Source organism: Mandrillus leucophaeus, unplaced genomic scaffold, assembly GCF_000951045.1.
Source record: "Mandrillus leucophaeus isolate KB7577 unplaced genomic scaffold, Mleu.le_1.0 Scaffold1070, whole genome shotgun sequence".
NCBI classification, from domain to species: Eukaryota; Metazoa; Chordata; class Mammalia; order Primates; family Cercopithecidae; genus Mandrillus; species Mandrillus leucophaeus.
Window position 1 is genome coordinate 174,150 of NW_012098877.1, and position 15,775 is coordinate 189,924.

General features: G+C 32.0%; 1 long non-coding RNA gene across 1 annotated transcript in view; it reads right to left on the bottom strand.

The window, feature by feature from the left end:
• LOC105543673 overlaps positions 1–15,775 on the bottom strand; it is a 395,479-nt gene that overhangs the window by 58,313 nt on the left and 321,391 nt on the right. Inside the window, exon 4 of the long non-coding RNA XR_001006657.1 lies at positions 5,837–5,906. This is a non-coding gene — a long non-coding RNA (uncharacterized LOC105543673). The remainder of the gene's footprint in view (positions 1–5,836; positions 5,907–15,775) is intronic.

Below are 15,775 nucleotides of genomic sequence, written 5' to 3' on the forward strand. Positions count from 1 at the left end.
GATTGCATTGGGAGTTATACCTGATGTAAATGACGAGTTGATGGGTGCTGACGTGTTGATGGGTGCAGCACACCAACATGGCACAAGTATACATCTGTAACAAACCTCCACATTATGCACATGTACCCTAGAACTTAAAGTATAATAATAATAATAAATAAAAAAAATCAAAGTTTCAATAAGAAACGTTGAGATATTTCTTCTTAAAAAATTGTTCTCTCTCTTATGATTTAGTTTTAAAGTCCTCATTTTTAGGTTAAAATACTAGACTCAGTTACCTTCCTAACTTTTTGATTTTGCTTGGTGTCCTCAGTGTCAAGAGTTGCTCTCTGGCTGTTGTTCTACTTCATTAAAATTGTCTTTTTCTACCTTAAAAAAAAAAAAATCAAAAGTGATGGTTTAGAGAGGCTTTCTCTTCTACACTATTCTTACCATTCTCATGTGAAGACTTAATACACAATAAACAAAATTAGAAATATGTTTCATTTTAAGTGCGTTTATTTTTCTCAATGAAATTAATTAGGATAAAAGTGAAAAATGTAATATTCAGGGAAATTATTTTTAATTATTTGCATATATTACTTTATTTTCTTGGCCTACCCTAACCAGCCCAAATCTAAACTACACTCTCAAATACTTCCAGTCTCTTTTATCCACTGTTTTTTTTTTTTTTTCTTAGCATTGATTACCTGTAATCTAATAAAAACCTTTTAAAAAATGTGTTATATTTACTGAGCTTTTTTCCTAAAATGTAAGCTTCACAAAGAAATTCTTGTCCATCTGTTTATTGAGAAACAGTTTTCCATGAGTCATTTTGATTTCTGTACATCTTATAAGTAGAGACACTACAGCCTTTTGCTCTCTACTGTCTTTTCAAGGATATGTGTAGAGCAAACGTTCTTGGTAGAAATCATAGATAGTCCCTTCCTTCAAAACAGAGGACGCGTTTCTTTTCTTCCCAGTATAATAAATGTAATATATCCCTTCATGGCCAAAGTTTGGCATATTTAGTTGCGTACCACTATAAAAGATTAGGGTTAATCTTTCACAATGTTATGCAAGCTTCTTAAACTTGTATAATGGTGTGCAATCTTCTTAAACTTGGGGTTCCTTAGCAGTGATGCAAACTTACTGTGTGCACAGCATTCTCCAAAGTCATTCTGTGTCACTCCATATGACTTAAAAGGCAATTGAAACTGGAACCAACATGAAGGTCATATTGTCCATTGTGCCATGAGTTATAAATTCCTTTGCCTCTACCCCAGAAGTCTTGCTTTCTCTGTCGCCATCTGTGAAACCATGGCAGGAAAACTTGTTAATAGTACGGAAAAATCTCAGACTCTTCTCAGTTATTGACACTGATGTAACTCTAATGCTTATGGAAGTGTATGTATGGCCCATTGAGGGTACTAAATAAATATCTGTTGTTAGTAAATATGTGAATCAATATGAAATGGCCTACAGCATTTATGAGAATAAGTGATAATATTTGTGAAATGATAGACCTTGACAACTGTAATTTTTTTAACTAAAATGAAATATAGATGTCAACATGATTGAGATATTATAGAAGTTAATGGTTAAGAGTTTGACTCTTACATCACATAAACATAGCTCAGTCGTGCCTGTTACTGTGTAACCTAGAACAAGACATTTCAATCTTAATTTCTCATTTGTAAATTAGAAGAAATAATTGTATAATACATGTACCGTTGTTGAGTGAGTTGAGATAATAAACTGAGTTTATTACTGAAGTTTTTTTATTATTTTGTTCAGATTCCTTTCTGAATTATCCTTGTTCAAACACAATAGTATGACTTGTAGATCCCATAAATAACTCACACAATATGTAATCTGTCCCCCTTTTCTTGTCTCCCAGGTACCAAAACACTCTATTACATGCTCCAGTTCATAAAACTTTGAATCTGTGGCTTGATATCTTTCATCCTTCTAAAAATATTCTCACCTGTTCTCTCTTCAAATACTGATTCTGCTTTGTTCTCTTCTATTCTCTTTCCCCTATTCTCTTTTTCTCTTCTATTTTCCTCTCCCCTATTCTCTTTTTCTCTTCTCTTTTCCTCTCCCCTCTTCTTCCCTCTTTTTATTTTTTATTTATTTATTTTTTTTCCTTTCTCTTCCTCTCCTCCTCCTTGCCCTTTTTATTCTTCTTTGTCTTTCACATTTGAGGTCATACTCTAGAACTACAATCACATGTATGGTAGAATTCTAAAATATTATGTGCCCTAGGCATCTTATAATCTTTACTGTGTTTTGTTTTACTATTTTATCTCTTAATGCTTCATTCCTCATATTTTCTAATAACCTATCTTCCAATTCCTTATTCACATGTATCTAACAACTGTTAAACCTCTTGAGATCTTAAATTTTATTATTACATTTTTCGGCTCAGTAATCTTTATAGTTTCCCATTCTTTGGCAAGGCTATTAACATTTCCTTTTATTTCTATCAGCATATTAATCACATTAATTTTAAAGTATCTGTGTGATAATCCTTTATCTAAATATCCTGATGATTTGTGATTTGTGTGTTTTCTTGGATTTTGGTCACATACCTTATCCTCATATTCCTGATAATTTTTGTTTCAGTGATAGGCATTGCATATTTTAAATTTAGGGAAAAAATAACTAGAGACTAAGTATACTCTTATCTTTCTTCAGAAAAAATTTATATTTACTTCTAGCAGATGGCTAGAGACACTAGCCACTTGGATCACATGAATCTAAATTTAGGAAATAAAATAATGCAAAGTTATGCTTCAGTCCTTGAGGGTAGTTCTACTTGTGTCTCTTTTTTAATTCTATAATGTATTTCTATGGGGACCCTGCCCAAAGTACCAGGGATTTTTTAGGTCACCTTCTCCCTAAATGGCCTTCAACTCTAATTTTTGTTCTATTAGGCCTAAAAGACAGTCAACATTCCTTTCCTCCTTGTTGACCTCACAGATATTCTTCTGCAATGCCTTAGGGGCAATATGGTCCCCAATACTAAACATTATAGGTATCTTTCTCCTGCATCAAAGCCCTTTAATTTTCCACTGCTGTTAGCTTTCCAGGGCCTTCACTGGATCTATAAAATCTCCTAGCTGTCAGAGCTATTTTCAGTAGATGAATTGCCACTACTGGAAGCCCAATGCACTCTACATTTTTTAATTACATCTCACTTCACACACTCTTTTATATAAAACTACACAGACCAGCAACACTTCAAAAGCCATTTATGCCTGAGATTGCAAGTTTTTGATGTTTTGCATGAGTGAAAAATCAGATTTTGGCGATGACCTTGAGCAGTAGGATATAAATAACTCCCACATGCTTAGTATTTCAATAATGGAACATTAGGCATAAGTGGGTTAAATTAGAAGACATTGCTTAAAATATAAATTACTTATATGAGATTATACATTTCTGAGTTGCCTACTATAACATCTGGAACTGTATTTGTTAGTTATCTCATTATATGCAAAGGATAAAAGTATAAAAATAAAAACTTTGAAAAATGTATGTTATAATTGTAACTTTTTTAGATTCAAACCTATAATCTCAAGAGAACAGAAACCCTTGGGAATAGAGTAAATAGTTATCAAGTTAAAGAAAAGGGAAAGAAAGATCAATTTCTTGGTCTCCACTAGATGAATGAAATGTTGCACTGAAGTCAGCCTTAAAACTTTAGGTAACCTTGAGTAATTCAGATGAGATAAATATGTGATAGTCTTAAACCTTTTTTTTTTTTTTTTTTTTTTTTTGGAAATCATGGAGAGAGGCTGGAGTGAGGGGAGGAGAAAGAATGTGTGTGTGTGTGTGTGTGTGAGAGAGAGAGAGAGAGAGAGAGAGAGAGAGACAGAGAGAGAGAGAGTAAGAGTGCTATGGGTTGTACAAACATTCATGGATGATTATCAGTCCTGGGGAACAACATTGAAAGAAATATGGCATGCAAAGTTCGACCACTTGTCTATTCTGCCTGAAGCCAGCAGCTTTGCTCATACCTGAACTATTATGCTCAGAGGAGATAATGAATGGTGTTTCCAGTAAATTTGCCTGTGGATACAAACTGATGGAGCAATGTAATAGATAAACCTCCATCTCATATAAAGTCTTAGTGTCTCTCCAGAGGATTTTCTTATGGTTTCAGGAACATTATTTCATTTTATTAGAGTCATAAGTTAACAGTCTTTAAATCATAGTTTGCTTTTCAGGACACTGACCAGGACTCTCTGCCCTAATTACAAGCAAAAATAAGCAATTCTATTCAGCTCACTGACTAAATTATTTAACAACCAAAGGAGAGAGTTTATCTTATAAATGATATCTAAGTTGCTGTCCCAATTGTAGACTCATTTTTTTAATATTGGTGAAGAATAGTTTATTTTTCAGTAAACTTTGGGAGAAATTATATTTTAATTATCAATTATGTTTTAAAATGTATTCCTTGACTAAGTTTTTTTTAATGAACTTGGCTAAATTTAGATCAAGGATGTCTTTTAAATTGCAATACCTCATACTTGTGATAGGTTATTCTCTTTAGATGTTTGATATCTTATTTAGATATATTGATTTTTATTCTATCAATTTCTTTTCATGAGTAATTAGATTAAACAAATTTTCCTAAGGAAACTTTCAAAATAATGGAGAACTTTTTTTAATTAAGAAAAATATCTTGTATGCATATTGTACATACATACTGTTGAATCTTATTTCAAGTTCTGCATCTAGAGTATTTGATGATAATGTCACCTTCTGTTTAATTCATACAGCATAACTGCACATTTGCTAATCTGCTTAAGACAAGCAGCTAATTACACCCAAGGCATAGATTTGATTTCCTTATAGGCTAATTCTCAAAAGGAGTGCCTTCTTTAAATGATCCATTTGTCTGCCTCTTTTCTTTTCTTCTCTCTTTGTATTTTCTTCTTTTTAATCTTAGAGTAGTTTATTTGTTCTTTCCCGCCCTCCCTTACTTTCCCTCTTTCCTCTGCATAGATTTCATAAGTTTCCTGTAATGTGTGAGACATATTAATGAATTTCAAAATATTGAGATACACAAGGCAATAATAATACAAATTGAGGTACATTTATTTTTCTTACATTCTAACTACTGTTGCTTTATTACATTTCATCTTTCTAATTGCAGAGTATATATATATGTATATATATACATACACACACACACACACACACACACATTACAAGACCCCTAGCAAATGCTATGCTGTTTCCTATACATATATACCTCTGATAAAGTTTAATTTATGAATTAGTCACAATAAGGCATTAATAGCAATAACTACAAATAGATGTAGTTACATAAAAGACTATAAAAACAATTGTTATAAAAACAATTATAACAATATGCAGTGATAAATGTTATGTAAATATCATCTCTCTCAGCTACTAACAGGTGGATAGCATGTACAGTATGAATATGCTGAACAAAGGGATGATTCATATCCTAGACAGGACAGAGCTGAATAGTATGATGATATTTCATCATACTACTCAGAAAAACATGCAATTTAAAACTTATTGCTTGTTTCTGGAATTTTCCACTTAATCTTTTAGGACTACATTTGCTTTTTAAACATACTTATTATTCAACATTTGTTTTGAACTTAGGGTTACACAGTTTTATGGATTAAGGGGCACAAGTGCTGTTGTGTTACAAGAGTCATTGTGTAGTGGTGAAGTCTGGACTTTGTTTTTGAGTGTGTGTTGTTATTTGTTTGAGACAAGGTCATTCTATTACCCAGGCTGGAGTATACTGGCATGATTGTACCAAATAAATAATATTTCATCCCTCACCCCCCTCTCACCTGCCCACCTTTTGGAGTCTCCAGTGTCTCTTATTCCAGTCTGTATATTGGACCACATTTGACTGCAGGTAACTGAAACTGTGGGTAAGAGGAAAGTACTGTATTATGATAAATATAATATATATGCATCTATGTTTTATAACATATTGAATGTAGTATATAGAATCATGCTTTTTGCACATCCACTTTTATAGTTAAATAATTACACATTTGTCTGACATTAGAATGAATTATCTGACATATACAAATATAGTCCAATGTGTCTCAAGTCATTTAGAATAGATTGATTACTAAGAACAAATATGAATATGCTTCCAGATCTGTGAAACGGAGTCCTAAATCGGGAAACATTAAACATTTTACTAATATCTGACTCTATAAAGAAAAGTCTTGTTAAGTTATACATATTATTATGTCACCTTACATATCTACTAGTAAATGACCCTTGCAGACAAAAATACAAGGCAAATGAGGAAAGCCTCGGTAATTTGAATCCATGACACTGTTAAGTCAGGTAAAGATTTGAGATATTCGTTCAATCATAAACTCATGGGCTACATAAGTAGATGCTGAGTATGACTGCTCAGTAAAATACAACTTCTTACTGAATACATTTTTAACTTTCCTATCCATGAATATGCAGTAAAAAAAAATTGACTCTCAAGATACCTCCCTTATGCTATATTTTCCATTGGCCAAATTCAGCGTGTTTCAAAAATAGGTATGTTTGGCATGTTTGGCATGCACTCTACTGTGAGCAGATTGGTGGATTGTAAAATAGAGCAAGTTTCATGGATTGCTGTATTTTCAGTCTTGGTAAAATAGAGACAGTTTTTCAAATATATGAATAATATACGTACCTATTGTTTTTGACCTTCTTGAGTATATGATTTAAAATGTCATGTAGTTAGTTGATTAGAATATCCCTGACTGGACTATGCATTAAAATTTTTTAAACAAGTAATGAAAAGAGAGAAAAATAATACTTTTTGACATTTAAAATTGAATTTGTAATAACATTATAGTCAAGCTGTTGATCTGAGAAAGTGCATATCAGTAATCTAGCCTAGTCTTCAAATTATAGTTTTTTTAAAGCCTATTTAAAGTTATCTATTTTTCTATTAAAGCTTAGCCAGAAAGTTAGCCAGAATGAAGGAAAAGAAAATTTGAGTTAGGGGAAAAGAGAATTTGAAGCAGAAGAAACTCTCCCTTTCTGGCTCTGGAGAATTGTGAAAATGAAGAGAGAGGTATTGGCAGTGCTTCTTATTCCACTGAGGACAGAAATACTTGTCCCAATCCAGGAAATATCCACATAAAAATGTAAGTTTCTTCCTTTTTTTCTCAGAAAAGTTGGTGTGGGGAGGGGGGCATAGAGAAGAAAAACAGGTAATTCTGGGAAAAACATGATTATTATTTTCTCAATTAACCATATCCAAAGGAATTGTGATATATTAGATTGGGAAATTGCTACTTTGTGGTAACACATATCTACTTTTCTCACAGCCAAAAAAATAAAAACACCGGTTTTTGTGTTAGTTTGTTTTGTGTGTGTGTGTGTGTGTGCATTTGTTTGTTTTCCAGATTGTGATGAGCTGACCGAGTGGGTCTCTGGATGATGTTTGAGGACTTCTGTGATGGAATGAGGAAAAGGGGAGGCTGATATCAACTCAAATATTTCAAAGAAATCACATCTGATGTGGAACCCACAGCCAATGCAAAATAAAATAGGAAATTACAATTGAAATAAAAAAAAAATAAAATGTGATGGCAAGTACCTAGGTGGTAAGACTACAAGCTCACATATCTAGTCCAGCATTACTGGTCAGCTTCAAGTTTATGAAAGCAGAACTTACAAAAAACCAATATCTCAAAGCCAATAGAATTGAATTAAGCCTTCAACAACTCTCCCTTCTGTCATCCAATTTCATTAAAGCTCTAAGACTGTGTCTGAGCTTTAAAGTTAGAGATCATGTGACTTACATTTAAAATGCACTGCTTTAAATATAGTCCATATCTTAGTCCATTTGGGCTGCTAAACAAAATACCATAAACTGGGTAGCTTATGAATAACAGAAATTTATTTATCACAGTTCCAGAGGCTGACAAGTCCAAGACTTAGGAATTGGCAGATTTTTGTGTCCCATGAGGTCTGTTTCCATAGTGGAAGCCTTCTTTCTGTGTCCTCACATGGAGGAAGGGATAAGGTAACTCCCTAGGGTCTCTTACATAAGGGCACTGATTCCATCCATGAGGGCTTCACCCTTATGACTGAATCACCTCCCAAAAGGTCCAACTTCCTAATACTTTCACCTTTGTAATAAGGTTTCAACATATAAATGTATGCATGTGGGGGCAAGGCAGGGGAAGCAAATCTTCAAACCATAGCAGCAACGTGGCTTAGCTTCCTAAACCTACAACAATTTTCAGAACTCAATTGCACTGGGTAATTACAGAATTATTACAACACCGTCCCTTCAAAAAAATCATTCAAAGACTATATAGCCCCACAAAATTAATATAACAGTATTTTAAAAACATGGCTAATACATTTAGAACATTCTAAGTCAGAATTTTGACAGGATTATCAGAATCCTAAGGATTTAAGGATTGTAACAAGACTACAGTGGTTGAAAAATTCCAACAAAAATTCTGATAGTATCAGAACTAAGCATTAGTTATTCTGAATTCAAAATATACAAAAATAGATGTAACACAACCATATCATATTTAATTTCTTGCATATGTTTCAGTCATGGAAACAACGAATATGTTTCAATTGGGCTACTGTAATTTCTACAGATTCAACCAAATGCAATGCAAATACCATGTTTATATTATAATAACATATCCCTAATAATGGAAGTATGCAAAAGTGGCCAACATACTCCTTGTCCCTGGGGTCTCACAGCCTAGTGAGACATAATTTAAAATTCATAAATGGGAAATAATGAAAAAAAAAATCTTTTACTCTAATTTCTTATCTATGATGAATCCTTACCCCCTCTTCAAACTTGCTATCTATATACATTTACATTAGAAAGCTGAAAAACAGAATGTCTATCAATATGGAGTCACGGGGCTATCACCTAGTTGTTCCTAGCTCCTGTAGATCTTCAGTAAATGAAGCCCTGTTTTACACACATACTTCTTTAGCTCACAGAAAACCAGGGCCCTCACCAAGCCCTCTTATGAAGTCTTTGACTTCCTGTGCTATGTGTTAGCAATTGTGGGTGTTAACATCGGAGGTAATATATATATCCTTTTGTGAATTTCATACACACAACCTTACAGCATAATTTACAAAATCTATTAATAAACTACTATGAATTATTAGAAAATTTTAGAGAAATACATATAACAACAAAGTTTTATTACGCCACTTGGCTAATTCAACAACAGTAATTTTCAATGTCCTTCAGTTTATTTATTATCCTGTCTCAATTATGATAGCTCCTCTCTCTTCCCTTTCTTTTAGTTTTTTATCAATTATTTTACTGAAGATATTAAGTATTTGTCAATACCATTTCAGTCTGTCAGTTGTGGGTGTGTGCAATTCTGTGTGTCGATATGTATGCTGTAGTGGTGATATTTGTTTGTGGGGTGTAGTAAATATTTATTTTTAGAATTTTGCAGTCACAAGACAAATCAAGTTAAAGTCAATTTGGGAATTAGGATAAGTTATATTTTTCTGAAAATTTATACATTTAGTCTTGTATTGTTAAAATTCATTGTCATAGATCTGTCCATAATGTTTTCTTATTGAAATACTTTGTTATATATTTATAATGTACATAAATCTTAAATATACAACATAATGAATTTTTACTTATGCACATATTCATGTAATTACCACCCAGATCAAGATGAAAGACAAATCCAGTGCCCCATTAGTTTTCAATATGCCACTTTTGGGCTGATATCCTCAATAGTAACCACAATTCAGCTTTCTATCTTCATCATCAATTTTGACTAATTTTGAACTTGATATAAATGAAATCATATGATGTGTATTTTTTGTGCCTGGCTTAATTTGCTCAATATTAAGTCTGGAAGAAGTACCCATGATGTGTATAGCCATAATTTTTAACTTGTATATAATTTATTATAGAAAATATCACAATGTATCTATCCATTTTACCCTTGATAGGCATTTGAGTTGTTTTCAGTGTTTATATTGTAAGGATAAAACTTCTACACATATTTTACTGAAATATGAATTTATATTGTGAGTTTTATTATTGTTTTAATGTCCACGTCATCAAAGGATATCCCTCAATTATGTTGCTGGTGCATAATAGAATCATTTAATTCTATTTTTGGTTATAATTAAAAATTTTTTGATGGATTTCATCTAAAAGTTGCCAAATTTATTATTTCTTACAGAGAATCAACTTTTTGATATGTTGATTTACTGTAGGTTTGGGTGCCTGTGTGTGTGATTCTGTGTGTATGTGTGTGTTTCCTCTCATTAATTTCTGCTCTTTACTGTTTACTTCATACCAACATTGGGATAATGTGTTCATTTTACCATTCATTATGTAAATTCATGATAGTTAAAATATTAGTGATTAGCCCTTCTTATCTAATTTGGACATTTCAAGCTAATGTATTAGTACATTTTAAAGATTATGGAATGCAGCTAAACCTGTAAATACCAGTTTAGCTGCATTCCATAAACTTTAAAATGTAGTAATAGTATTCCAATTGTTGCATTCAAACTATTTTATCATCTCCATTTTTATTGCATAGTTGAGCCGTGAATTATTTAGAAATATGTTTTGTAAATTCTAAGAGTATCAGACATTTCTACTCATGGTTTTATTATGGATTTCTAGCATAACAGCGTTGTTGTCAGATAACACACTCTGATCATATCAATCATTTCAAATTTGTTGAAACTTGCTTTGCAACCCAGAATACAGTCCACTTTAAACACTTACTGTCCATGCATTAAAAGAATGCACAATTTAAACTTTTTTTTTTAATTATTATTTTTATACTTTAAGTTCTAGGGTACATGTGCATAACGTGCAGGTTTGTTACATATGTATACTTGTGCCATGTTGGCGTGCTGCATCCATCAACTCGTCAGCACCCATCAACTCGTCATTTACATCAGGTATAACTCCCAATGCAATCCCTTATGGCTTGATATCCTGTAAAAGGCTGTTCACTGAAGAGTGCTAAATGTACTATTTCCTTACATATTTCTACTAGCTTTTTCTGTATTTCCTAAAAGAGGTGTTTTAAAATATCCAAATATATTAAGAATCTGTCTATATCTCCTTATGTTTTCTTAGTTGTGGCTTTATATATTTTTATACCATTATATTCAATCATTTTAATTATTATGCCACATGTTTTAATTTTTCTTAAGTTATGAAAGAAATTTTCTATCTCTAATAATGCAATTTGCCTTAAAATTAATTTTGTATTTCCTAATTCTATAATTTTTCTCTTTACTATTCTTCACATATTTTATCTTTTTACTTTTACTCTTTATGTATTCATTCTTTATATTCTAGATATCAAATAAAATAGGTTTACTTTTAAAAACTCCAGACTAAATCCTTGCAATTTTGTTTGAGCATTTATTCAATTCCCATTTAATATAATAAGTAACATAGTTGAATTTGTATCTACCATTTTCCTTTGCACTTTATAAGTGTCCAGTTCAATCTGTTTCCTTTTTTTCTATTTTCTTAACATTTTTCACTGGTTATTTTTTCCTCATCTTTAATTCTCTCAGGTAGTCGTGGAAGTACAATATTGTTTGTTTGGTTATTTATTTATTTATGTATTGGTTTCCTTAGGAATAGTGACATACATATTTAACATGAATGTCTAAAACTGACAAATGTCTTTACTTTTCTCCTGAGAGCTAAGATAATCTTAAGTATGTTTATGCTCATGTATCCGTGCTAATTTACATGCATTCTCTTGTCATGTATTTTAATTCTATCTCTGAAACCCCTTCACAAATCATTCAGATTATTTTACATAGTGGCTAATCATCTTTTATTTACCTACTAATTTTACAACTTACTTTGCTCCTCGTTTCTTCTTTCATGTAAAACTTCTTTTGTGCTATCCTAATGCTATAGATACACCTAATGTAAATGACAAGTTAATGGGTGCAGCACACCAATGTGGCACATGTGTACATATGTAACAAACCTGCACGTTGTGCACATGTACCCTAGAACTTAAAGTATCATAATTAAAACAAACTTCTTTTGTGTTAAATACAAAACAATATTTTCAAATTTAATTCAGTGAGTACTATTATGAGCATTTCTGGTTTTGCTTTTCTGAAATGTCTTTATTTTTCTTTACTTTTAAAAGTAATTTTTTGGTGAAAGTAAAATTCTAGATTGGGGACTTTTACTTTAAACATTTTGGTGTTATCAAAGCTCTGTATTTGAATTTCATTTTTGCTGTTGAGAAATTAGCTGATATTCTAATATTCCAACCCCTGGAGATAATCTATCTTTCACTTCTCTCCCTTCTCTTTGACTTTTTTTGTTTGATTTTGCTATTATTTTTAGTAGTCTGAAGTTCATAATGATGTTTCTAGATGCGCCTAGTTTTTTACTTATGTTGCTTGATATTCTTACAGTTGCTAGAATCAACAGAAGGTATTTGGAAAGATTCATATCTCTTTTCCACTTTGTATGTGTCATATTCTTTCTTTCCCATCCTCTTGGAACTACAATTAAATGTATCTTTAGGAAACTTACTATATTTATTTTAACCTCTTAACCTTTTTTATTCTCTGTTCCCTCTTTTTTCTCTCTATGCTATATTAAGAATAATTAATTCTAATATATTTTCCAGTTGTATTTTTAGTTTGTACACATCTGTTGTTATTTATATTTTCACAAGAATCTCATAAGGAAATGTTATTAATGTTTTTATTTTACATATTAAATAATCAGGCATATTGTCAGTTACAGAGTTGGTCTAGGAATCTATAACTACCTTTAAACCATGTTTTCAAACATCATAGTGTATTTCTCTGGTTCCTTGAAGTGTTCAAAGAGTCTGAAAAATCACCTTTTTAAACAAAATATTTTTTGTTTTTTATTTTAAGTAGTCTTATTTTTTTAAAAAGTTGTGATTACCATGTCAGGAAGCTTGGGTTCCATTTCTATTTCTATTTTAGCTTTTAAACCTTTGGCAGGCAAAACCTTCAAAAGACCTCATTTATATAAAATTAGAAGATCATACAAATCATCCAGCCCAGATCTACAAAACTATTTAAATACTAGATTTCTTAATACAAATACATCTTAATGGTAATCTCATAAATAAAACAAAAAATTCTGACTAAAGTGATGTCAAGAGATAGACTTGTGTCTCTATCACCAAGCCAGTCACTATTGAACAAGTTTCTCAAAATTTAGTGTCTATTATATGCCAAGAAATGTCAAGAAACTGAAAAAAGAGTGGTAAGTAAGAGTGTGTAAAAGCTTTCTCTCACGAAGTTTAGATGGTGGCTCAGATACTTTTTTGGAAACCCTTGACCTGACAGTAGGTGGAGCTCAGGCAGTGATGCTCCCTAGTCTCTGCTTCCCCACTGCTTCATAGACTGGTACCAGTGGCCCGGGAGTCTGGGGACCCCTGCTATAGATGAAAGGAGTAAAGCAAGGTTTCAAAGAAGGGGAAATTGTTTATGTGGGTCAAACAGCTAATTTGTGGCACAGTCAGCACAAGAATCTTCATCTTCCAAGTGTGAACTCACTGTGTTAGAGTACACTTCTACAGCAGGTATGAATTGTTATGAAAATATTATAAATACTTGCCTTGTTTATCTTGGACTGTTAGAATTTAAAAAAAAAAAGGTGAAAGGGCTTTGAACATCCCTTTAAAATATATTCACTTTTACTCTTCTTATGATAAATCTCACCCCCATACTCATATTCATTGCTTTATTATTTTCTGAAATATGACTTTACCACTCTAGGAACAGGATGTATGGCTCTACCAAGCATGCAGTTACAAGGAAATGTGTTGAAATAGTTCAGTTAATCCAATAAAGTCCGTTAGTTTGCTAAGTATTGATTGATAAAATTATTAGTATGTTAATTGGAGTTTTTACCATCAGTTTGTTTTCTTATAATATAGACATTATTCCTCCCACCCTCGAATATAACAAAGATTTTTACAAAATTCATTGTCTTCACTTTCATAATTATTTTTGATATGTTAAGCTATATTTTCAGAACCTAAGAAACAAGTTTCCCATGACATTATAAAGTGTAAACATGGAAGATATTACACGAAGTTAAGCAAAGTACATTTACTGTTTAGATATAGGCAGGAATTAATGTAAAGCTATATAATCCACTGAGACTTCTATTTTAAAAAATAATTGTGATATTAGTTTTACACTTACAGTGTCAAGAAACAGAGTTAAGGGCCAATTATCAATTGCACCTATACTTCTGAAAAATAATCTGCATCTTTTTTATAGTTAACTAAAACTCTACACATAAATACAAATTGTTAGTATTTTTAGGACTAGCGTTTTCACATTCCATAATTTAAATGAATCTTTAGCTTTTGAAATGGTAGCTATTTCTGAGCACACTGTAATTCCCAATTCTATGTTTTCTTAAAATGAAAGGTTACCCAGGAATCCCCAGGAAACTATAAATTCTTAATGACTAAAAAGGCAGTCCAAATGGTCTGATACATTAGGTAACTGAGAAATAGAGTGCGGCAAGATTTTTAAGAGGCATTGACTTCATTTATGATCATCAATAACATCTGTGGCCATGAGTGTTAGCAGAGAGTGACGGAATTTGAATGTGAATTGATTATCCACATGACAATAGAGGACTACACTGCCAATGAAAAACACAGTGTCATTTTGATACTGCAATGCATTTTTCGCCCAGTCATTTCAGTTTTCTTCAATTGTTGACAGAAACATGAGACCAGGCTGGATACTAATAACATAATCCAGTATGGCAACAACTCAGTGTAGTATTGAATTAATGAGTGCACCTAACTCAGCCAATGAATGTGCACCAGAAAAATTCTACTCATTCTGGTGTCCAAGACACAAAAGTTCTGGAGGTCTTCTGCTAGTTAGTCTCTGTAGGGGCAGACTGCATTCTCAGAATGAGCCTTTTTATGTTCCCTTTGGCTGTTTTGCTAAGTCATAATCTTTATTTGCATAAGCATTTTGTTAATGCAGAGCTGTGAAATGTCTCCTTTCAGCATTGTCTGCATAAACCCAACAACATAGCAAGTAAAACTATTCAGTGTCTGGACTAGAAGGAATAGGCTCTCAAATCTGAGATAGTTCATAATGGCTTATAGAAGTTATAAAGTCCACAATTGAAAGTCAGCTTTATATCTTCAGATATTTACTTTCATTTATTAACAAATACAGAATTCAGAGCTTGAGGACTGAGAGGTATGGAATTGGTAAACTCAGAACAAGCTTTTGTCTTCATGTGTTTTCCATCTATGTGGCACACATTGTCCTGCTCTCTGTGCTTCTAAATTACATTAATTCATTGAGTCACATTACTGATATTGTGTAAGAAGCCTAACAGTCCAGTGATTTAACCCAGACATAAGGACTTAGCCAAGTCAATCTCCTATTCATGTATACCTTTGAAAACTAAATAAACTTAAATTTGATTTATAAATGCCTTGTGGTTTTTGAATTTTTCTCTGGTTGTTAACTTCAATTACATAAAATTATTATACATTATTCACATATTTCTATTATTATTTTCCTTTATCTCTATATACATAACATTATCAGACCTTTTAAAAACTTGGTTTTAAAACTTATCTTAATTTTATAAAAGTATCCATAATGATTTTTACTGGAATTCAAAGGGGATTTATATTCATTACTATACATATATTTTATTCTCTCATTCATAATTTGTACATAAGGGAACGGGAGTGCAAACAGATGCAGC